This window comes from Centruroides vittatus, unplaced genomic scaffold (genome assembly GCF_030686945.1).
Source record: "Centruroides vittatus isolate TY-2023 unplaced genomic scaffold, ASM3068694v2 contig_476, whole genome shotgun sequence".
Classification (NCBI taxonomy): Eukaryota; Metazoa; Arthropoda; class Arachnida; order Scorpiones; family Buthidae; genus Centruroides; species Centruroides vittatus.
The window spans coordinates 1,401,881-1,426,818 of record NW_027122268.1 but is presented as its reverse complement, the minus strand read 5'-3'; the positions used below and the strand labels follow the sequence as shown (position 1 = coordinate 1,426,818).

The window sequence follows — 24,938 nt, the reverse complement described above, 5'->3', positions numbered from 1 at the left end:
AGTTCTTACCAGCATTTTTGTATATTTTTTTTTAAATAAATAAATTTTTTCATTCAGAAATTTAACATCCTTTATAAAAAAAAACTTTATAAAAATATTTCTTAAAATAAATTTCATTAAGTGATTTAATTGATAAATAAATCTTTTAAAATAATATAATAATATGTTTATATGTAAGCTATTTAGTTTTTTTATTTTATTATAATATATAATTTTCTTAGAAATTACAAGGATTAAAATTCAATTTAAAAAAAAATAATTATATAGAATCGTAAATTTCAAAGCGAAACTAATTTTCTAAGGTTTACTTTCATAATATTTTTTGTAACTTTTCAAGGAAAATATACAAAATAAACTATAATTTTATATATTAATAAAATATTATTTTAAGAAATTATTTAAAAATTTAATAAAATAGTATCTATATTAAATTGTCTATTAAATTACATATTAATGTTAATATATATATAGATAAATAATTAAATTAAATATATTTATTTTGTATATTTCGTAATATTAATTAAATAAAAAGATATAGAAGTATTGAATTAGTAATTTTTCTGTTTTCTTCGTGTTATTTTAGTTTTTCGCTATATATATAGTGAAAAACTAAAATAACCCGAAGAAAACATATATATATATTCTACTTCTTCTTTTTCTTTTCTTTAAATTATTAGAATGGTGTTAATTTCCGTTTTACTTCTCTTTATATCTTCTATTTTGCACTCGATCTCTAAGTTATTTCAAGTGAAACTCGAACAACTTTAACCTAGCTAGAAATCCAATCCTATCTATTTTCATTTTACTTCTATTTCTATCTCCCAAAATACTCTTCAGTAGTAAAGGATACTTTTCCACTCTGCTATCTTTTCGCATTGGTGAGACCTAAGGTGATATTGGAAATATTTATGTTCTACATCATGTTACTTTACTTTTCTTCTTTCGATTATCTATACAGTACCTAATCTAAAATTAACAATTTCATCTTGGCATTTTAGCGCTTTGATATATATACACAGAGATTTAAAAGTTTTATTTTTCAATTATAAAATCGAATTCGTTATATATTCGTCGAAGTTTACAATATTATTTTTTTAATTTATTAAATAATTGAGGTGGAGAAGATGATCGTCTTCGTCTTCTATATCTCCTCCTCTTCAACATCCTCCTTATTTATAAGTCTTTTATTTAAAAATACATAATGTAACTAAACTCTTTATAAATCTTAATTCAAATCAATTCAAAAATTATTGAACAGAATTGTTTTTCTGTTTATCGAAACTCTAAGTGTATTATCAATTAGAGTAATTAAAAAATAATAATTTATTAAAATATCGAATAATATTAAGAATAAATAAATCCAATATTCAATATTAAAATAACCTAAAGAAATAAATGCAGAGTACTTATTTTATTTGAAAAGAAAATTCTCGTGTTATCACCATGGGTAAGTTACTTTACTCAGTTCGAAATTTCATTAAAGATTAATCGATTATAAACTTAAAATATATTTTTAAATAAATTACAGTTTTAAACGCATTGAAAGATAATAAGCCAATATCACATTTTAAAGGAAATTGATTTTAGAGGCACTCAAGTCCTGTTTCTTCTGTGAGGTTATATGCCAAGATCCTTGGACATTCAGTTTGCCATATAACTTTACATTGACTGAACGAATTTTGATAAGTTTATGGAACAAAGAAATGATGAAAATTTATTGATAAAATTCTAAATTCACATATATCGAACGATTTATATTCTACTTCGGATATTAAATCTTTTATAAGTACTCATATAATTATATGAGTTATGGACAACCTATACGAAATTTATATAATACAGTATTGTAATTTTTTTCAGATTGCTTAGTAAAATTTATAGAGGTTATATGAAAAGATCTATAAAGATACACTTAAGAATATATTTATAATAATACAAATATATCTTTACCCGTTTCATTTAAAATTAAATTTTTAATTAGTTGGTTAATGTTACCTATGGTATCAAAATGGCGGCTCGTCTCTGATTCCAGCAAACAGAAGAAAGAAAACAGTGGGAATTTACGTTCTAACCTAACCTATTCTAATAATTTGGTTGATAATAATTATGGTAATTTATTAGAATAGGTTAGGTTAGGTTAGAACGTGAATTCCCACTGTTTGCTGGAATCAGAGACGAGCCGCCATTTTGGCACCATAGGTAACATTAACAAATTAGTTTTATATTTATTCGAATAAATAAATTTATGTAAAAGTAAAAACTTTTACATAAATTAATTTTTAAAATTGTAACATTTTATATTTGTTTTAATTTATAAACAAATTTTATTTTAATATTTATAAATAAAGACAATTACATTAATAATTGAAATTTTCTTTAAAAATTAATAATTTATAAAACTTTTACTTAAAAAATATTTTATTCTATTTTTTTATAAGTATAACTTATTAGATTTTATATTGATAAAGTATGATTTAATTTTTTAAAAATTTATTATAACAACACATTTTTAATGTTTATACAGTACGTGTAGCTATTATTATTTATATTAAAATAAACTATTTATGTAATATTTATTTTAAAGATACGATGAAATATAAACCAATTTTTTAAATATTAATTAAAATTATATTTTATATCTAAGAATTATAAAGTATTCTCGGTTTACAACGGTGCCTAGTGATATAATGGACCGAAATGAAGGCATAGCCACAGAAAATGCTGATAATTATAGTTAAAAATATTAAATAAAATGTTTACTTTTAATATTTATCATTAAAATATTGATAAAATTTAATTATTGAAAAAATTATGTTTACTTTTCGCTTCACTTAATCAATAGATAATTTATACAAATCTTAAATTTCGACAAATTTTTGTAATGATTGAATTATTTAATCAAAAAGTTTCGTTTCGTGTTAAGGTGGAATTAACAAAATTAATTTCATCTTAAAATCTTAAAACCAACAAAATGATTACATATAAAATAAGTTTTTGAATTAAAAAATAATAATAAAAAATGTATATCTATTTTAACAATCAAGTTGGAAAACAGTAGCTAAAGGCTATTTACTACTGAATAAGCTGATTATTTTTCTCATAAAATAATTATTTTGTAGAAATTATTCTTTATATCGGTTATTTACTTTTACTAAAGGTTAATTATCTTTTCAATGTAGTAAATTTTATTCGCCAATAGCTATTTACTTTTAAATAAGATTTTCCTTTTTCTTTTTTTTTAAATTAATGTTTACGGTAAGTTTTTATTGATTTTATTACAGTTTAATTTTAGAATGCATAATATTATAAATATATTTATGTAATAAATAAATAAACAAATTAAACTTTAAATAATATATTAATAATTATATATATATATATTTTTATAAGAATGCAATAAGAATTGTATGCAATGTGTCATGAAATCAGCAAAATTTCCATGGTGGCTTGCTTTACAAGAAGGTTTTGCAGGAATGTATTAACATTTAGCGAAGGGACAGGATTCTTAAATTAGAAAATGAAACCAAAAATGTGTAACCTACAGTGTTATATACTTTTTTTCTGATTACACTTGTATTTAAATCTCTCGTGCGTAATTTATTTTGAGAATCTCGCCTCTTATTTAAGTGCCGATGCTTTCTCTTAATGCGAAAAGAGCACAGTGATACACACTTTATAGTAGTGAAATTTAAACACAGGTTTGAGTTTGAGAATTTAGAAATCAATGGAGTTTGTTCTAATAATTCTATTCACAATACACAGATATTGAAGGCTTCCTAATATAATATACAGACAGTACTGTACTGTACATGGGAAAGATCCATCTACACGTATTAATTGTGGTTTTACAAGAGTAACACTGCTTAATATGGCGGTATATCGAGGTTTGACTGTATATAAGTACAATCAAACCTCGACAAAATTTACAAAATAATTTATTTTTGTAATTTTAAAATATTAAAAAAATATTATAATAAGAAACTTAATATATATTTGCATTTAAAAAAATTTTTTCCCCAAAAATATTTATATAATGCAAAACTAATTTTAAAAAGTTAAAATTTAAATTGTCAGCTATGAAAATATAATATTTGCATTCCTATAAAAAAGTTTTTAGAATATTTTAAATATTTTCAGAAATAATTTATTTGAAAAATTGAAATGTTGATTTATATTAATTTTCAAACTTTATTTTATATTTAAATATACAAATATTCAAAAACTAAGGTTAAAAATTAGTTTCATAAGTTGATTTTTGAATATTTTTAATTATACGAGTAAAATGTGGCAAGCCAACTTGTATATTTTCTGAAAAATACACACATTTTTAAAAGATTTGTATCAGTTTGCCGCAAAGTATAGAAATTATATATAAATAATTTATTAGGTGGACTGAACATAAAACATATAATTCTCTACATTTATCTATAAATATATATGTAGAAAAACTATAAAATATGGATTACGATTGAAAAGACGAATTACTGTACAGATGTGATTTTCTCATGTCGATATAAGCTTGGTATATCTTAACATTCTTTTAATAAATCACGTGTGATTCAACATTTGTGTGCCGCTACAAAATGTTCATTCTCTAAAGCCTTTATCATTCTCTTGTTCAGCTGTTGTACAAGATTTTCTTGTTCTTCCATGTTATTCAGTCTATCAGTATTCATTTGATAAATTATTAAACCAATATTGATAAACATATTAGCTATCTACACGACACCTCTTCAAAGATTGCCAATACCTGATCATAACAGTTCTTAAATTGAATTTTCGTCACACCAGATTCGTTACGTGTTTGTAAAATTTATTTTGAATAAATTACTAAAATTTTAATCCCCGTTACATATAAAATTTATTAATATAATTTTAAAATCTATACGATAATTTAACTTATTTTTACATTCTAAAACTATAAAACATTTTTAAAAAATTATTAAAACGTAAATTATTTACAACGAAAACACATAGATTAAAATTTAAATCATGATTTCTCTATAAATTTAATTGATTTAGTTATATTTGAATGTTTGGATGTTCTAACTGAATGGAAAATCAGATAGTTACATTAGGGAATTTACAGTAACTTTCACAGGAAATTAGTTATATAGCACCGAGTCACGTCTTTAAATGTAAAATATGTTACTGTGTGATAAGATTTGAGTAAAAATATTGCATTCTAAGAAGTTTATTAGGACTGTTAACCTATACGGGTAGGATTTATGTGATCGTTTTTATAATAAACTTAAATAAATTGATGTTACTTATCAATTAAAGTAAGATATCAAAATATCTATCAAATATATCAAGTTTTAAATTAAAATTAAGAACTGCAGGTGTTGGAATGATCCAAAATCTTAGACGATCTATCAATTGTCAAAGTAACAAAACTTGGTCATTTACAGATTGTTTTACTTTAAGATAAGCAATATTCTAATACAGATAGAGAACATTATTTATGCTAAGATAAAGTAAATATAGTTTAAAATATAAAAAAAATTATACAATAATTTTTTGCGGTTATATCATGTTTTAAATTAGAAATATATGGAAATCGGAGCTGTTCAAAACGGAAACATTTCAATTGTATTTTCTACCGGTTTTACTGTATATTATTTACTCTATATAACATAACACATTTTAAATGTTAAAATATTACTTCGATTTAAAAGTTACACGCTATTGTAGAAGTAAATTCAAACTGTGATCGCTATCGTACTGATAATTTGAGATAAAAATGCTGTTTCTTTTATCAACTGATTCTTGATTCTCGAAACAATTCTATTTTATAACTTGCCATTCGCAAAAAAGTCGTCACAAGTTAGAAAACGTTTCACAAAGAATTCTAAGATCATTCATTTAACAGTGAAAGTTCGTTCTTCAATCAGTTGTACTAATAAAATAACCCATAAACTCGTAAGACATATAAGTGCGTCACACGATAAAATGACACACACTAACAACCTTCAGGGGAATGTTTTCTTAGTTTTTTATTTATTTATTTTTTATCTCTTTACTATTTTTCTCCCACTGTCTTTCTCAATAGAACTCTTGGTAAGGAGATTATAAACCAAGTCTGGAGTTTCAGACCAGTTTCAGTTACTCTTGCAGTTGGCTTATTACTAAAGTTATTATTATTTTTTTCTTAGTTTTTTATATTCTGGATGAGGATCATATGTTGTTCTAATATTACAAGAATTTTTTCATAATAAATCTCTAATGGGTTTATTAAAAAGTAACCAAGCGAACGAAGAACACAACCGAAAAAGTATTTTCGGATTTCTTCTTTAGGAAATAATCCGATACAATTGTTGAAAATGCGATTTTTAAAGTATCATTTTTCGATGTGAACTGTAGATATATATATTAAATTTATTCTTTATTTTTATCGAAAATAATGTAAAAGTAGAGTAGAAATATATAACTGCATCTCATTGTGATAAACACCTGGAGATGATCGACTTAAAAACTATATATATATATAAGTTACATAAAAAAATTTTTAACCTTTCATCTGAAACATTATTCAATATTTAAAAAGTATAAAATTTATTTCTAAAAGTAAAACATAAGTTTAAGAAATAAATAAATAATAAAAACATCCATTAAAAGTTGCAGAATTTTATTCAATTATTGAATTTATGTCGCAACTTTTCTGGTATCATTACATTAAATCGAACAATCGTCTCACAAAGAAATATAATCTCATATAATAAACCCATACTAAATTGAATTAATTACAGCGCAGTTACCGCTTCGGAAATATTCTTTCCCTTGTATCAATATAAATTTCATTGACAGATATAATTGAGTAATTAAATCTAGATATTAAGAATTATACAAAGAATCCTTTTACGAATTGACAGTAAAAATACTTTCGCATTTTCTCTTTCTTTATGAAGCTTTAGAATGTTAACAATAATCATTTAAAAAATCTGTAGTGAATAAAGAAAATTTTTATTACACCAAAGGCAACAAAAGTAGAACATTTTTTAACTTTCTGATCACGTGCTGGATGAAGGAAAAAGATCAGAAAGACGACTGCCAACAGCAAATTTCAACTGTGAAAGTGACAGCAAGTGGCCATTTTGAAACTGCTGCTTTCAATCGATTTTATGCGATTTTCGTTGAAGACAATAACGGTTTGGTTTCTTATATCTTTAAAATCTGCATTATCATATTGATTTTATAAAAGTCGACTTCTATCGAGATATATATTTGAAAGTAAATATCAAAACAGAAAATACAGAAAAAAAATTTATAATATTTGAAATTTTACAGGAACAAATTGTCTTACGTGTAACTTGCTATAGAATCCATATATTGAAAAAATATGTATATGTATATATTGTGAAATTTTAATTGATATTAATTAATTATTACTCGGAGAGGAATATATTTGTATAAGGCTTAAATATTAAATTTTATACTTGTCTTTTTTTACGTGAAATTACTTCATGTTTATAATTGAATACTTTAAACGACGATTCAATATGCTATTAAAAGTTATTGTTAAATTATTTCTTTAATAAATAGTTAAGAAATTAGAATCATGCCAAAAATTTTACGTTATTTGGCAATGTTCTAGTACACAGAGAATGGTCAATATCGGAAATCTTTCCATCGGACAAACAGGGAATCGATAATGTTCATAAAGGACATTTGATGAGTCAAATTTTAAATGTGGATCAAATGTAGTTTACTATTATATTCTTTTAATTCATTTTATATATTTTTTATGTAGTTTAATTATAAAAAGTCAAAGTAAATTTCGAATGCACGGAAAATTGATATTGAAAAACATTTAAAAAATTGTAGCATGAAAACAGATAAATTTTGATAAATTTTAATTATTATGTGTAGGAAAAAAAATATTTTTTATACATTTACAATGTAATTTTTAAAAATATAAATTATATAGATTTTATAATGTTTAGTATTTAAAATGAATTACAGGTATGTAAAGATGTGGAAGTGTTCGGATCGTGTTAACAAACGTTCAAACCATTTTCTTCCTCCGAAATTGCATAATTTGTGGAAAAAATAATTAAATTTATACCGTATTTACATAACAATTAATCAATTTAATAGAATATAAATAAATGAAAATTATTATATATTTAACAACTTTTAATTTAAGTACGAATGCCAAAGTAACCCGTCTTTTATTTTAAAAATATTAAATAATTCAAGTAAAATTAAATATATTATTAATAATTTAAAATATATATATATATATATTTATAATTTATTTGTAAGTTTTTAAAGTGTAGAAATTTAATAAATTATTAAAATTTAAAATATATATTTATAGTTGATTTATATTATTTATTACTATCTTCAATTAAGAAATAAAATAATTAAAAAAGAATAGAAATTGTGTGGTTGAAAATACACACGATTCATTCAGATTCCATCAACAAAAACCATTATTTTATAGAAAAGTTAGTAAAAGATTCTGGAATGTCAAGTACAAAAGATTTCAACTTTAAAAAAAGAGACAAAATTACTTCTCACAATTGTTGAGATTTTTAAAGAAAATTTTCATTACAAAAATTCAAACTTTATTATTATAAAAATTATGAAAACATTTATATTTTATTTGAAAAAAAAATCCACGAATTCTTTGAAATTTCTAATCTCAGAATCGAATTATTATACTACAGTAATAAAATAAAAATTCAAATCGACCTATTGAAAAACATTAAATCTTAAATTTTATATTTCAATTTAATAAAAGTATATAAAAAAATAATATATATAAATAAATATATATTTTGCTTTAATATAAAACATTTTAAAAGTAATATTTGAAGTGGAAATATTTTATTACTATTTTTATTACTAACTACTGAATATCATAGACACGTGTATAGACAAGCACTCTTATCTCGGAATTTTATACATATACATATATATATATTTGTATCACCCGTTATATTATTATTTCGTATAATATAATTTCATACAAGAATGTTTTTATCTGAAAATTTTTCTGATAAAAATACATTATACTAAGTTTTTTGGTACATTGAAACTAATCAAGCATCTTGATTATTTGAGTAAAATCTTATTTTAAAAAATGGATTTCGATTATTAATAAAAGAAATTCTTTTAAATTTTAAACAGATTATAGTTTTATAAATTTAGAAAATTGGTAATAAAACAGATTAAAGTATATCAGTTCTTCATATTGCCTTATAAAGAACAGGGTAGAAATGATTTGAGAGATCCTTTGACAAGGCGAGGCGATTCGATCATTGACTAAACGATTGCTTTTCTTCTCTACAGCCATACAAAGAAGTCATCAGGGTGTGGAACAGATGGACGTGCTCGTGGAGCTCTGACGGTAGACAGACAAGAACTTCGGGTAAGTCTGTTCGTTCCACAGACTACTCAGTAATTTTTTTTTTGTTAGTATTCGGATCGACTTACTCCATGCGTGGTACTGTTACAACATTTACCGTCAAACAATCATAAATCACCATCTTTGCCAACTGGACATGGGATCTTTACCCTGTTCATGTGCTTCTGTGGCCCGTTTTTCCTCCGCCTTACTCATCAATCACTTCCGGGTTCGTACTAGAAATGTCATAGTCAGCCAACATAACTGAAGTAGTGGCGTTTTTGTCATTATGGTTTGTTTAACAAATAACTCATTTTTCCTTTCAAAGTAAGCAACAGACTCTCATAAAATTGTTTCAAATTCGGTTATATATATATATATCACTTTTCGCGTGTAGAAAATCTACACAAAAAGACCACGCGCATTGAGATTATATTATATACCACTGTCTCCATTAAATTAAAGAAAACCGAAGTTAATACATTATATATTTAATAATTACTCGAAAATTTTACGAAGAATGGAATTAGTGTGTCATGAAATTATTTTAGGATGCAAATAAAGTTTTACTTTGAAAATTTTCCTTACACAAAAGATACAAAATGATTTCTTAACTTGGTGAAACAAATTAGAAAAGATTCGGTTGACTTGGGAAATAAAGACGTGTGTTCTTGGCGTTTTCTCACAAAGTCCAATTACTGGATGGAAAGAACTCTTTTGTAAACTTAAAACAATCAACCGACTTTACCAAATCAACTTTTATCGCTAGTAACTAAAACCTCTTTTGTAAACAGGGTAATTAAATTTCCTGTTTAATTTTCCTGCAATCGCGTTGTCGTCACTAAGGCATTTTATACTGATTAACACACAACTGTAACGATTTTATATTTCATTACTTTTAGTTAAGGGTATAAAATCTTGAAAATTTGTATTTTCAAGTATTCTTCATAACTTGGTAATTGAGTGTAGAATAAGAGATACGTTTTGAAATATCCATTTTTATTCTCTTACATTTCACTTCTTATACAAGAAATTCTTTCACTTACTTTAACGATTTTTTGATTTTGTATTTAATGAATTACATATAGGAAAGTTTATAAATTTAAATAATTAAATTTACTTGTTTAGCTTTAAAAATTAAATTACATCATAAAAATTATTTTAATTTAATTTTTCATTTGTCAATAATTCTAACTTGTAGTGCTCGTATATAATAATAAAAATTATTATTCTTTATCATTTATAAATGCCTCATTGGGGCATTTATAAATGGACAAAATTTATATTTATTGTATTTATACGAAATTTATTTAAAGAATTTTTTAAATAAGCAGCTCAATGGCTAAGAATCTTATTCAGTGATGAGACTGACAATGATTTATCCCAGTTATCAATGCGAATTTATCTTATTTTGTGCAAATTATCTCTTCAACCATGTCAGTTTAGATCCACGCTTAAGTTACTTAAATTTATCACTTTTTAGTTATAATCAAATACCATCGCTTCTATAAAAGGATAAATGGGAGGACACTTTGTCTCAATTTCGATAAGGCTGTGAATTCTCTTATTGGTCGAGAAGCATGATTTTCGGGTCAGTAAAGATCACAGCGACTTAGTGGACATCCTATTTGACATGCCTCTCTACCGCTGACCCAATCTTGGTGGCAAGTAATCTAGTGCAGAATCATATCGACAGAACAGTGCAAACCTCGAACTCCCCACGCTGAACAAGTTGGTAAAGATCGATAGGTGGAAGACACATCAGCTGAAGAAGAATTGGAAAATATAGGAATATCTATTATTTCCTATTCCTCGAACAAGTATTGGTTTTGTATGTTCTGCTGCTCTATTTGAGAAGAAAACAATCTCTCTTACTTACATTTGCTCTATCTAATACAGGAACGTTTTAATATTTTATGCAATTTAAAACTACTGTACGTAAGGAATAAAAAATTACATATACTTTAAACACGTTAAAATCGAATAAAATTATATTTTAAAATATATAAATTTATTTATTTATATAAAAATTACATTTAAAAAAATTTTTTTTAATGTAAAAAAATACAAACTTAATGGAGCATTTAATAAAAGAATTTTTTTTAATGTATATTTTTTAACGTTAAGCAAAAATAGAAATTAAATTAGAATGGATTTATTTAAAAGTACTGCCAAAGCCAATATTCTATTTAAATTAGATTCAACTTTCCAATATCCCATTTTCGAATGAACTTAAAATATATTTTTAGTTGTTACTTTTAACTCTTCTTTTCTTATTAGGTTTATTGTACTTAATTGAAGTTAGGTCATGAGTTTTATTCACAGGCGCTTGTAAATCTTTGCTTTTCCAATTGAATTTTTATTATCTCATTTCGACTTACTTTTCCCCAATAAGTTTACTGAAGTATAATAATAAAAAAAAGCGCATTTGCACGTCGATCTTTACAGTAAAATTTATTATAAAAGGAAAAAAAAATGAATTCTTGTGAAGATACAAGTGTAAGTTAACTTAACGATCTATATATATATATATATATATATATAAAAGTATATATAAATTTATATATTTTTTATTTTAACCTATCAGATTGTCTCCTTTTAATTGGGATACTTCAAATCACAATTTATAGCAATTTAGAATTTTTTTATTTTATTTTTCTCTTTGAAAATAAAGCTAAATACGTTGAAGGAAATTGCTGCAATCAATTTTCTTCAGTAACTGTAATTTGTGTTTTTTCTTTTTTTTTATTTTCTTTATTTTTGTCTTCCTTGCTATAGAAATACTCTAGTCATAAATATGTCTTGATGTAATGAATATCTGGAGTTAAAAAATGAAATTATTTTTTCGAGAAAATTATATCATATTTTAAGATATTATGATTTAGAATGATTATGTTGAATGCTAATCATTTTCTACAATCATTATTTTTTATGTGATTAATATCTAAACTATTAATACATTCAAGAATATTATATGATACTTGACATTTATAATAAATTGAAATCTTATTTAAATAAATATTTAAAGAATTAATTATAAAGTTTTTTAATAATTAGTAACTGTTGTAATATCGTAAAAAGTATAAGTTGATTTAGTTTTACAACAAATTTTTAACGTTTATAATGTTAAAAAGTGATTAAATAATGTAAAAATTTAGAATTGAATATATAAAATACAGTAAAAATTGAGTATTTAATGAAAATATCATCATCTATTTTATTAGAAATATTCTAAACACGAAATGAATATATATATATAAATTATAAATTAATTTAATATCCTTAATAATAATAATAATAATTTGAAAATATATATTAACCTAAATAAATAATTTATAGGGGAAAAAATTGCAATATAATTTATCCATTTGGAAATGATATCATTAGATTTATTTTCAAATTTAAAATTGAACTTGAAATCAAAAGATGATTATATTTATGTAAAGAAAATTCTCTTAAAATGATAATGATAATGATAGAAATAAAATTATACTTTTACAATGATTCATAATTATTATGATGTTATACTAAAATTATTTTGTCAGTCTATTTTATTTAAATTATTATTAAACGATAATTTAAACACAAGAGAGGAAAAATTATTTAGAAAATTTATTCTTTTATCGTTTTATAAGTGTTAAATTTAAAAATTTATAAACTTTAGTTTGATGCAAATTGTTTAAAGAGACTTGTAACAGGGAAGTAAGATTATTAGAGTAGATTGAAGTGGCATAGACAGAGATGAGTCGAAGTACAGTAATTGAAGAAGGGATTCTAATGAGAAAAGTCAGTATCTCCACGACAACAGTTGGATTAATGCATGCTTACTACATAATTAAATCAATATCTTATTTCGGATGATTTAATAAAAACGAGTAAATTAAATTACATTAAAAGCATTTTTATAATCTGACAGTTTTCTTAAATTAATATTTATGCTTACGGCATTTTACTGTCACTGATATATCTCTTATAAGAATATTTTTCTCTACTTTATTCTTTTTTATTTTTATTTTTCATTTGTTCGTTTCCATGGCATCTTTTCCACTTTTCAGAATTTACAATCCTTACAAAGAAAGTCATCTCCAGTCGATCTTAATTGGAATGCCTCATGCCATTCTCTTCTTCAAAGGCGTATCAGCGTGAATGTGGTGTGAAGTCGAGCCTTTTCAAGGACTTCTCCTCAAATCCTATTTTGTCCATGCAAATCTTGTAACTTGGAGAGATCTGAAGGATAAAGATGTTGGCTATTGCTTCGAGAAGAATGTAATTTTCGGATGTTTTATTCCAATATGTTTTTTTTCTTCTTCTTTCTCTTCCGCTTTTTTATTTTTAAAGCAGATATTGAAAAACCTTCTCATTTTGGAAACATTCAATTTTTATTTATTTATTTATTTTTAAATTTCAATAAAAATTTATTCAGGAAAAACTGTATATATTTTAATATATATTATTATAGTCAAATTCAATCTCTAATTATAAGTGATTAAACAAGGTAAATTATCATTTACATGAATTATACCGTGTTTTAAGCGATTTTACATGAAAGTGAGAAATAATTTTTTTTTGTTTTTTTTTTGTTTTTCCTCCTTTTAGAAAATATGAAGAATTTTTCTTTTCTTGAATTAATTAAACTTAATTAGAATTCGGAATTTCTAGAAGAGAAAAAAAAAGAAATTATAATAATAAAATTAGCAAACGATCGTTGGTGAAATATTAATTGAAGGAAAATGAAATTGTTTATTAAGTTTTATTTAATTTTTTTATAGTCTTATCGAGTGTTAGGTAATTAATTTCCTTGTTATTTTTAAGGTTGATAAATGATATCAGTTGAGTTAATATTAGAGTAGGAAGAAAATATGTTTTTGTAAGATTCTACGCTGTTCAAGAGGTTTCAATTAGGTTTTCTACGCCCTTCCTCCTTCGTAATTGGAAGTCGTTTGCTGGGAACAAAGTGTGCAAACTTCGTTACCGTGACTACAACACTAAAGGTGGTAAGGCGGTCAACTGGAAATCACCTTAATACAGGCAACTCATCCCGATTTATTTTCCCTTAAACGTATGTCGGATTTTTATCCAATTCAATGATGTTAACTTTACTGCTTCGTGTACGAATCAAAAGTGACTTCATGCATGAAAACTGAATCCTAACCGAATTTTTACTTTTTTATTTAATAATAAATAAGTTTATAAATCATTATAATTCATTAAGGCAATGGATTAGATAATAAAATTTTCTCTTATTATTATTATTATTATTATTGTAGCCAGTCATAAGTTTCGTCTCCTAAATTCGTAACTGAAACAAGTTTCAAAAGTCGTTTCTTTAAGCGAAGTTTTAATAAGATTTATTAAAATTGAATCCTGTTTCTGCCTTCAAACTCATTATTTTATAAAAGGATGAGTTAATAAAATTCTATAGTAATTTAATTTTAATTACAAATTAAGTAATTGCCGGCGAATTAAATTGAAATATAAAAATAACAGAAGTATAACTGAAGCTGGAAGTATTTTAAATAGAAGTGAAGTAAAATTATTTAAGGAATTTGTTAAATATTATTAAAGAATATTCTCTTCGTCTTAACTTTAATATTTAAAATTATTTTGTTGAATTATTCACACAATTTTTTTATTTAGTATTTATTAGTATTTATCTTTTTATATTTATTATTAAGAAAAATAAATATATTTTTTTTCAAATATTTTTGTATCTTTCTAATTATCTGCCTAAACATTTCTTAAACAATTTTACTCAAAATTATTGCTTGAAAAATACGTATAAATTTTAATATTTTATTTAAAAAAAACCTAAACTTTTGCTTATATCGAAACTAAACTTACCTTCTAAAGTCATTTTATTGTTATTTTTTACGATAAAAAACATCTCTTAAGCTAGAAAAATGTAAAAAGTTTTTTAAAAAATTATATAATTTTTTTTATTCTGTACAATCGTATATACTTATTTCAATTTAAATATGTAACTTCAGTAATGATTTGTTGTTATTATTATTATTATTATTATATCTTGAACAAGTACCAACATAAAATTTACAAATTTAAAAATTGTAAAACTATAAAAACAATATATATATATATAAAACCTTGAAATATGCAAAATACGAAAATTTCCTGTCAATAAAAATAACCCCGTGGGCAGCATTTTGATATATGTATATATCAACGCATGAAAGTGCACATCAATACAAGTATAGACAAACCATTAATAAATCCTTTTGCTATTTTTCTGATATTCTTAGAACAAACTATAACATTTACTTTAATGGAAACGGTTTGAAATACAAACTTCTCTAGAAAAACTTCCGTTATAGGCAATTGCTGTTAAACCGAGTCGTGTGCAACCCCGGGCAAATGTTCTCCCTACATAACATATTTCCTTTATGTTTATGCAGGATGACACATCAGCATCCCACGGAAAAGGAGAAGCAACCTAAAGAAATCAAATCCTTAGAGATTTCTCTTTTGCTTCGGGCCAAAAAAAGTAGAAGATCCAACCGAAATATAAAGAAAATTTCAGAAATTATAACGTCATCAGCAATCGTATAAGAGTTTTCTGCTCACATATTTCTAAAATTTATTTTTCCTCTTTCTGTAAACTTACAAGAAAAGAAAGAAGAAGGAAAAAAAAACATTAGTGTAGAGATGACAACGAGTATAGAGCAAATCTTAGACAACTTAAAGTATGATAAACGATCATTTTACCAGGTTGTCTTCTATGTATTTCTGACAGAAGGAAATGCAACCAGTTACAGCTGTCAGGAGAAAATGTTGATGAATGAATATTAAGTCAGTATACGTTGAGAAGACAGATACGATAATCGCTACAGAAACAAGATCAAAAGTTATATTTAAGGTATAAATTATCTAATTATTATTTATAAATTTTCATTAGAAATATAAGAAAAGAACATAATTTATTTACTAAAATTAATCTTCAAAAATGTATTGTAAAGTATTAAATTTATATAACTTATTTTAAATAAGATTAATTTACAAGAGAAGTTGGAAAGTTTTGTAGATTTTCTTCATTCTATAATTTATTCTGGTCTTGTTAAAAATAATATTTAGAAAAGTTATGACTAAAAGATTTAATTCACTCAATGAACATGAAAGTAAAATCTTCGAAAAATGCGAAAAATTCAATTTAAATTGAGAACAGAGAAGAATATAATATAACATTTGAGTGATATTTATCGTTAAGTAAGTGTTTTCGTTGTAGGAATAGGAATGAATCTAGCTATTAGTAGAATCGTGCTCTTATTTTAACAGCAAACTCTCTTATATATTTATTACATTATGACTCTAAAAATGTATAAAATAACACTAATAATTTCAATTCTTCTCTAAGAGAACATGAAAAGTATTTCGTATTTATCACACAAATATTGAATCAAGTCACATTATATTCGATTACCACATCAATTGAGCTTTTCAACCTTTTCAACCTTTTCAATTGGCAAACTCTTTTAGAGTGTTAAAAGGATTCAGCATTAATTAGAAATGTAGTTTGCGATCATCTCGTTGGGAAGCATTTTTTCCTATAAACTGATTATCTATCGTTTCATGGCTTGAATTTGCAAAAATTGATTAAATTTCTATTCGAAAATAAAACATTTTTAAACGTAAAAAGGATAAACAAATCTAATTTTGAATTTTTAAAGAACAAAACTTAAATGTAATTCAGAAATCTTTACAATATTTATTATTATTATTATTATTTTAAACGATAAATCCAAATTTCATTTTTTATAATTGTATTTTGTAAATATATAGCATTTCTTTTGTTAAAGAGACGTATAAAAGCAATTGAATCGACTTTAATTTCTATTTTTTTTTCCTGTTTAATTGTCCCTTTAAGGATCAACGAAGAAAAATAAACATTCGACGGTATTATCGTATTAGAAAAGCCATTCTGTTGAGATACTATTCTCCTTTTTCCATGAAAAACTGTTTATCTTCACTGATAGGGCGTCGAACTTTATCAATTCTTTTCGATACGCTTGGCAAAAGCTTATAGATGATATTAAATGGATACAATATAGAAATCTATGATGCTCTAATTTTTAAGAAATTCTATAGAAAACAACCGTTTTTGTCGTTCATAATCCCAACTTGATTTTTTTTATTGTTTTCCTTTAAAAACACGCTGAAAATAAACGAAGAAATTATAAATTTAATAAATAAAAATCAATATTTTGATAGGAATATTAAAGATTTAAGCTATGAAACTAAAGATTTATAAGGATAAATCAATTTTATTATTTATTTATAAGCAAATTATTATGAAGAGAGTTATTACAAGTCAAAATTCAATTTCTACTCTGCCATTATTTAAAATTTAAAATAAAAAATTCGTATTTTTGTAAATTAATCTTTATTTTATACTTCTAAAACTAATATAAATTCAAGAAAAATATTCTTAAATTTAAATTTTTTTTTCCATTTTTTAATTATTTATTTTATTATTATTATTATTATAAAAATGTAACTAGATTTTCATCTCACATAATTTTATTTGTATTTTTTGAAGACTTATGCCTTAAAAAATACAGAAAAAATGAATATAAGGGAATTTTTTATAAATATTTTTTAATATTAAGAAATTCTTTCGTGTTTTTTTTTTAAATAAATAAATATAAATTTAAGTTATACTTTAATTAGTATTTTTATAAAAAAAATTAAATAAATAAAACTGAAAGTACGTCGGGTCTCATTTATTATTCTACAGAAACAATTCATGCAATTTTTTTTTAAAATGATTATTAATATTCTGTTTTTTTTTTAAAATAAAAAAACATTACATATTTAATTCTTAAAAAATGCAACACGGTGTAACTTAATTTATTTTCTTATTTATAAACTATCAATAATTATTAAAACTATTTTTTTAATAAGAAGAAACGTTACTGATATTTCCCCATTCATTAATAATAATTATTATTCGTTTTATAAAATATTAAACACAACTTTCCATTAAATATAACATAAATTTAGTAAGGAAAAAGAAAAAAAAAATCAAAGAAAATGATATTTCAATTTTAGTATGACATTCGAATGATTTATTAGAAATAATTATTCTTTCTTACCCCCCATTTTTTTTCTCCTAATCTAAAATTATCATTTACTTATACCTCAATAATAAATGGATGGAACTTGTACTTAAAAATTTATAAAAGCATTAAAGTTTACTTCTTTCGAGTAATGAATAATTAAATAAAATTTCTAAGAAGTCATTAGTTTCTGTAGTTAAAAGTCTAAACGTGGAGAAGATGAATCAATCTTAGGTTGTTAATATTTGAAAATTCAGAAGAAAAAAGTTATACTTTAAATAATTAGAAATATATAATATAAATTGAATATTTTATTACAGATTTAAAACAGATTTATCCTAAATAATTTATACGTTAAAATCTTAAGAAAATCTGTAGTTAAGTCTGAACGTGGTCAAGATGAATGAATTTTGCAATGTTAATATTTTAAAATTTAAGGAAAAATAATTTTAATAATTAGAAAATGTATAAAATTAAATACTTTATTACAATTCTAAATCATTTTTAAGCTTAAATCGTAATAAAATTATGATTTTTCTGGTGATTTCTAAAGATGCAGAAGCTTAATTAATACCTCAAGATTTAGGAAAGGATGATACAAATAATTTAAAAAATATATATATAGAATTTAATTTTATATATATCTTAATATTTTATTATAAACTTAAAGCATTTCTGCCATTTCTAAGGTTGAAAAAAGTAAAAAAAAAAAAAAAATCATTTACTCGATGCTCATCTCTACACACAATTATATATAGATCATAATCATAGATAATAGTCCAAAATTATGATTCGCATTAGTAAATTATAATTAAACGAGATTTATTGTAATTAAGAGATACAAAACAATAGATTTTTTTAAATAAAAAAAATAACAAACGGAAATTAGAATTTCTTATCTAAAGCTATTTAGAAATTACATTTGAAAAGTCGTTCAAATTTCATCACATAAATAGCCGAGATAATATGAAAGTAAAAGAAAAAAAGAAGAAGAATTTTTGATTTAATAGAATAAAAAAGATAAGAGAATGGAGTCGAGTATTAATGGAAAACAGTTTTTTCTCTTAGTTCTGTTAGAATTTGGTTCATTGATAGCTTTTAAGTCGCGCAAAGGTTGATTTATATGCTCTGTTAGACAGACTGTAGCGACAAGCAAGGACTTCTATCGATTCCATGTTCTCTCCCACCAAGACTCGGAGAACAAGATTCTTGCCATTCGCAGCAAATCCAATCTTTTCTATCATGGAAAAGACAAGTTTGTGCCAAGCAAATTGCATTTGTTTCAGAAAATTGTTAAGAAACAGAAGAAAAATTCAAAAAATATACTTCCGTCCGAAATGCAATTTGTTGGTATACCTTAGTTTTAAAGCTTAGAAAAAAATATATAAAAAAACTTGCTATATTATATATATATATATATAAAGTTTTATATATAAAACTTCTCGAATGTGTTGAAAACTTTTTATGTTTTTACTGTTTACAAATTCAAAAAAAGAAATAGGTTTTTTGGTATTGAATATTGTAATTAATTTTTATTGTAATTGTAACTTTGAATATTGTAATTTATTGTTATAAACACTGGTATATAAAATCATAATTATTAAATAAAAAATGAATGTTTATATATATAAAAACACTTCTTGTATATAGTCTACGTATGAAGTTGAAGAATCTAACATTTTTTTTAACGTTCAGAAGTGATATATAAAATTTTCTTTTGTATTTATGAAAGAATTTGATTATTTGTTTTGAAGATTGATTGAAATTTTTGAATTTTTACTATAAAAACTTTTTAGTGTTATGAAAAATATAACTTACAAATAACTCAATCACTCAGCAAAGTCGAAAATTCAATGTACAAAGTGTTTTCAAAAGTATATTTCTGATACAGACATAGAATAAAAATATCAGGATATGTATTAAAGTGAAATAGAATTGAGAAAATGGGGTGATGAAAGTGTTATTAGTTCATATTTAAAACGCCAGATGGCAGAGTTTACTTCATGAATTTTATCTGTTAATCATTACACTTATATACAATATATACACATTTGAAAATTATTTATAATTTGTGACATTTATAAATGTATAAAAGTAAAAGTTCGTATATTATATTATAACGTGTGGAATTTAATGAATTATAAAAAATATATATATATTTAATAATACAATCTTTATTACTTTAAGATACCTGTATATTACATTTGTACTCCTTCTAATTATTAAAAAAATTTATTATTAAAATGCAGAATAAATTAGTTTTATTTCTTCATAAAATCATTTTTAAAAGGTAAAAACAAAATTTGTAATTCTTTATACAATCTAACAGTAAGAAAGATCAAATAACTTTGGAAAAGATACAATATTATTTATAATTTAAATGCACTTTCCTAAAAATAAAAACAAGAAAGAAATTACAGTAAAAAAGATTTATAATCTTGTAAAATTCTTAACTTATTTTGTATTTGCAGCGATTTTAAATTCTCGAAACTATTTTAAATATCATATCAATGATTATAAATTATTCAAGTCTTTCTTCTTTCTGTCATCATGTATTATTCATAATTCCCAATTAGTCGATGGGAAATATTCTTTCACAAGTTTTCTTGTATTTTTATTTTTCCATGAAGTCTTTTCCTAGAAATTTACATTAGTAATATTATATATATATATATATTGTTTCTCAACTTTCTTGATATGATTAAATATTTTTGAAATTAAAAAAAATATATATATATTCTTTGTCTGAAAAATTCAATTTTAGATTTATAATTTATGTTGTTTCATTAATTTTATGAAAAATATGCTTGAAATTCTTCTCTGTGTAAAAGCTTTTTATCAAAAGACTTGCCTGAAATTAAAAGTAATTTAATTAATATTTCTCATATTTAACATTAAAGAGGATTAATTCTATAATTAATTTAACGAATCTTTATATTTATAACGAGAAATAATAAATTTTTTTTTTTGGTTATAAAATTAAGATTTAAAATAATTATTATAAGTAATATGAACGAAAAATTCATTTACTGTAGATAAAAATACATAAATAGTAATTTTAATTGGAAAATGAATAATAGAATCGAGAATTCAAATGGTTGTTTTAATTAAAATTCAATTAAAAGGATGAAAATTATATTATTTTACTTAAAAGAAAGAAATTATAAATGAAAATAATTAATGATAAAATCACAGAATTTATGCGCTTTTCGTCTAGAATTAATTTTAATTGTTGTTATAATTATATAAAGCAATAATCTGTCCTCAATTTTTCGAATTTAAGTATTGAATTCGCCACATTTTAGACACTTCACGTTTCTCAAACACTCCTACTCAACACACAGATTTTTCTCCTTGTATCTTACATCGATTATTGCTGTTTTCTGACAATGAAAGATACAAAATGTAGAAAGAAGTACAATTCTTAATACTTATGATTTATTATTTTATCAAAGTACACCCCCAAAACGTCAGTTTTAATAAATCACGTGTCATTTACGACGAGTATAATTTTTCTTTACCTACTCGTCAGTTAAGTTTCAAACGCTCTATTATCGACGTCTTTAAGAGCAAATGTCACTGAAGTTTGCACCATTATTATTATTATTATTATTCGAAAACGTGTTACTTCAAATTATAAAATCCGTATTTTTAAGTATTAATTGTCGTCTCTTTTCCATTTCAAAATGCATTTTTAGTTTAAAAATTCAAGGTTAAAACTGTTAATTGACGTTTGAGCCACTCATGTGTTTATTGTAATTAATTTTAATGTCATTTTAAGAGGAAGAAATGAAGGAGTTCCGTTATTTAGAATTTAGAATAAGTAATGTACTTTGGCAAGTTTAACGTAATTGCTGATATTTTGGCAAAGTTTCTTCATAATACGACCTTCAAATTAAATAAGAGATTTTGAATCTGGAACGTAGAAGAGAAAGAAACAGAAAAGAAAACACGTCTATAAACAATGCAATGATTGCTTTCTTATTGTTTCAGCTAATGTCTCCATTTCCTAAACCAATTATAAGTACCAATGAAGCTAATGCATTGAGATTACTAAAAGAAAATGCAATTACAGTAAAGAAAAAATAGTAATAATATTTTCCAACATAAACAATGAAAATATGGATAAAAACAGAGTTAACCACTTAATGATAATTTTCGTCAGCAATATATTACTTAATGTATAAATGAAAACTTGATAGATTATTACATAATTAACATATCGAGCAACGTTATTAATATTAAAAAGTCGATAATTTACACGGGGAGTGAGTAGCAAGCACGAAATAGTTAATATCTTATGAGAAACAATTAATGTATAGTGCCCCAAGTCAGTTGATCGAAATATATTATTATTATTTTTTAGTTGGAACAGAGAAGTTGTGTGTTAATCAATTCGTTGGAAGCAACCGCATGACAACTTTTGGAACAACTTATATTAGTCTGTCTATATATTATTTTCAGAACTATCAAATAAAATGATAACTGGTTTCAATGACCGAAAGACTATATGCAGGTTATTAGGAGAAGATGAATGTATCTCAAGATTACATGAAACAATACGTTGTATTAGAAAAGATTTTCAGTAATGAGACGTATCAATGTCACAATAATTAAACAAATGGAAGGAGAGTAAATATCTCGGAGGAATGTATTAAAAGGGATTCTTCTTATATAAAATTAATGTTCTTTTCTTATTTTAACATAAGGAAAATGTATATTATAAAGGAAAAAATAATTTTTTTAAAATATTTAAAGTACTTACGTGAATTTAATGACTTTTAGAATAGTAGTCAGAGTAAAAATCATTTGCTCAAATATATAGTGAACTTATTCATTAAAAGCATAAAGATATAAAAATATAATTTATTAAATTCAACAATTGAAATAAATCAATTAGAATTGTTCCATTGTTTATTTAACGAGGATATACAAAACTTTCAAATATAATTTTTCAAGTTAAATATTACTACTTAACGCGAATATATTACACTTGAAGTAAGATTTAACTTGAGTTTATAAAGTTTTATGTATTTCTCCATAACAATTAAATATATAAAATTATAGTAAACTATCTAATTCTTATTACTGTATTGTTATCAACTAAAAATAATTCAAAGTGTGTCTGCATTTAAAACTGAAAGACTATTTGAATATATAAGCAGGGAATTTAAGAACATTTATATCCTTCCAGTATATTTAAAATATGAAAACACATCTGAATAAATACAGTATTATTATTATCATAAAATGTACTGTACAATACATAAGTGAAAGAAAAGAGCGTGACAATTGTATTAAGATTTTAAAATAGAATAATATAAACCGAAAAACAATTTTATGTACATTTTTCCTTCTTCCAACTAGTTTATGCACAATTAGGTATCGTACATATTTTCATTATGAATAAATCATTACCTGAAAATTCAATAACTCCTTGAAAAAAGATGTCAATAAAAAGTTACGAGTATTGAAAATATTAAAATTGTATCTGTAATATCGATATTACTGTGGGGAATTTTTCGGTAAAATTTTGTAATTTGGGGAAATTTTGTAGATGCTTTCAGAAGAATTGACTTTATCTATTTGGTAGCCTGGCTGAAGAGGTGTTGTCTGTATTAGATAATCGTAGTATTCGAATTTTTCTTATCAACGAGATATTTCAAGGTATTATATTCGATTTTTAATAAATAGTATTCGTACATCTTTACAAAAATCCTAAATTTAGAAAATAATATAGGGTATTTATGATACTTACTATGACATCATTACAATGCTGGGCTGCAATTTTTAATCCTATTTTAACTCAAAAGATCACGTAACTTCCGGTCCGGACAAGTTCGTATACAGTTAATTTGACCTCCGGTTCCTAAGCTTTTCATATCTGATTTCGATTTTCATCTGTCTTACTTCGTTGTCGAGAGTAAGAAAGGACGGACGGACGGACGACGAATTGCAACCCAAAAATTTAAAATAATTTTATTAAAATGTCAGAAAATATAAATATAAATGATGCTTTTCATTTTGTTTGCTGTATTCCTTTAATCTAGTTGGAAATCACGCATCAGAGTTATGTTCAAAAGCATTACATTTCTTTGATTTTGTACCGAATCTGCATGTTTATTTCTTTGCATCGACACGGCATTGGAATATTTATTAAATTGTCTATCGTCCAACACAACTAACAGACAAGTAACGGTGAAAAGAATAAGCGATACTAAATCAGACGTCGTATCTGCTTTGAAAATTCAATATAAAAATATTAAAGACGTTTTAATAAAATTAAAAAAGAAGTCATTATGCAAATTAGAAAATACGAAATTAATGTTGCATTTTGCTTATGAAACTGAATTTCTTGCTGTTTTATGAACAAAATTATTGCAAACAATTACAGCCACAAGTAAATCTTTTACAAGATAGGCGAGTAAATGATCTGAAAGATGCCAGTCTTCTCGAATCACTGATAGAATTTTTCTTATATAAAAGGAATAATTTTGAATATGTTAAAGAAGCAAAAT

At 23.7% G+C, this 24,938-nt stretch overlaps 1 protein-coding gene across 1 annotated transcript in view; it reads left to right on the top strand.

Annotated features, from left to right (window-relative positions):
• The window catches only part of LOC136977833 (suppressor of lurcher protein 1-like), a 338,075-nt gene that overhangs the window by 72,946 nt on the left and 240,191 nt on the right, over positions 1-24,938 (top strand). Inside the window, exon 2 of the mRNA XM_067273420.1 lies at positions 9,298-9,376. The gene's annotated coding sequence lies outside the window, so the exon portion shown is untranslated. The remainder of the gene's footprint in view (positions 1-9,297; positions 9,377-24,938) is intronic.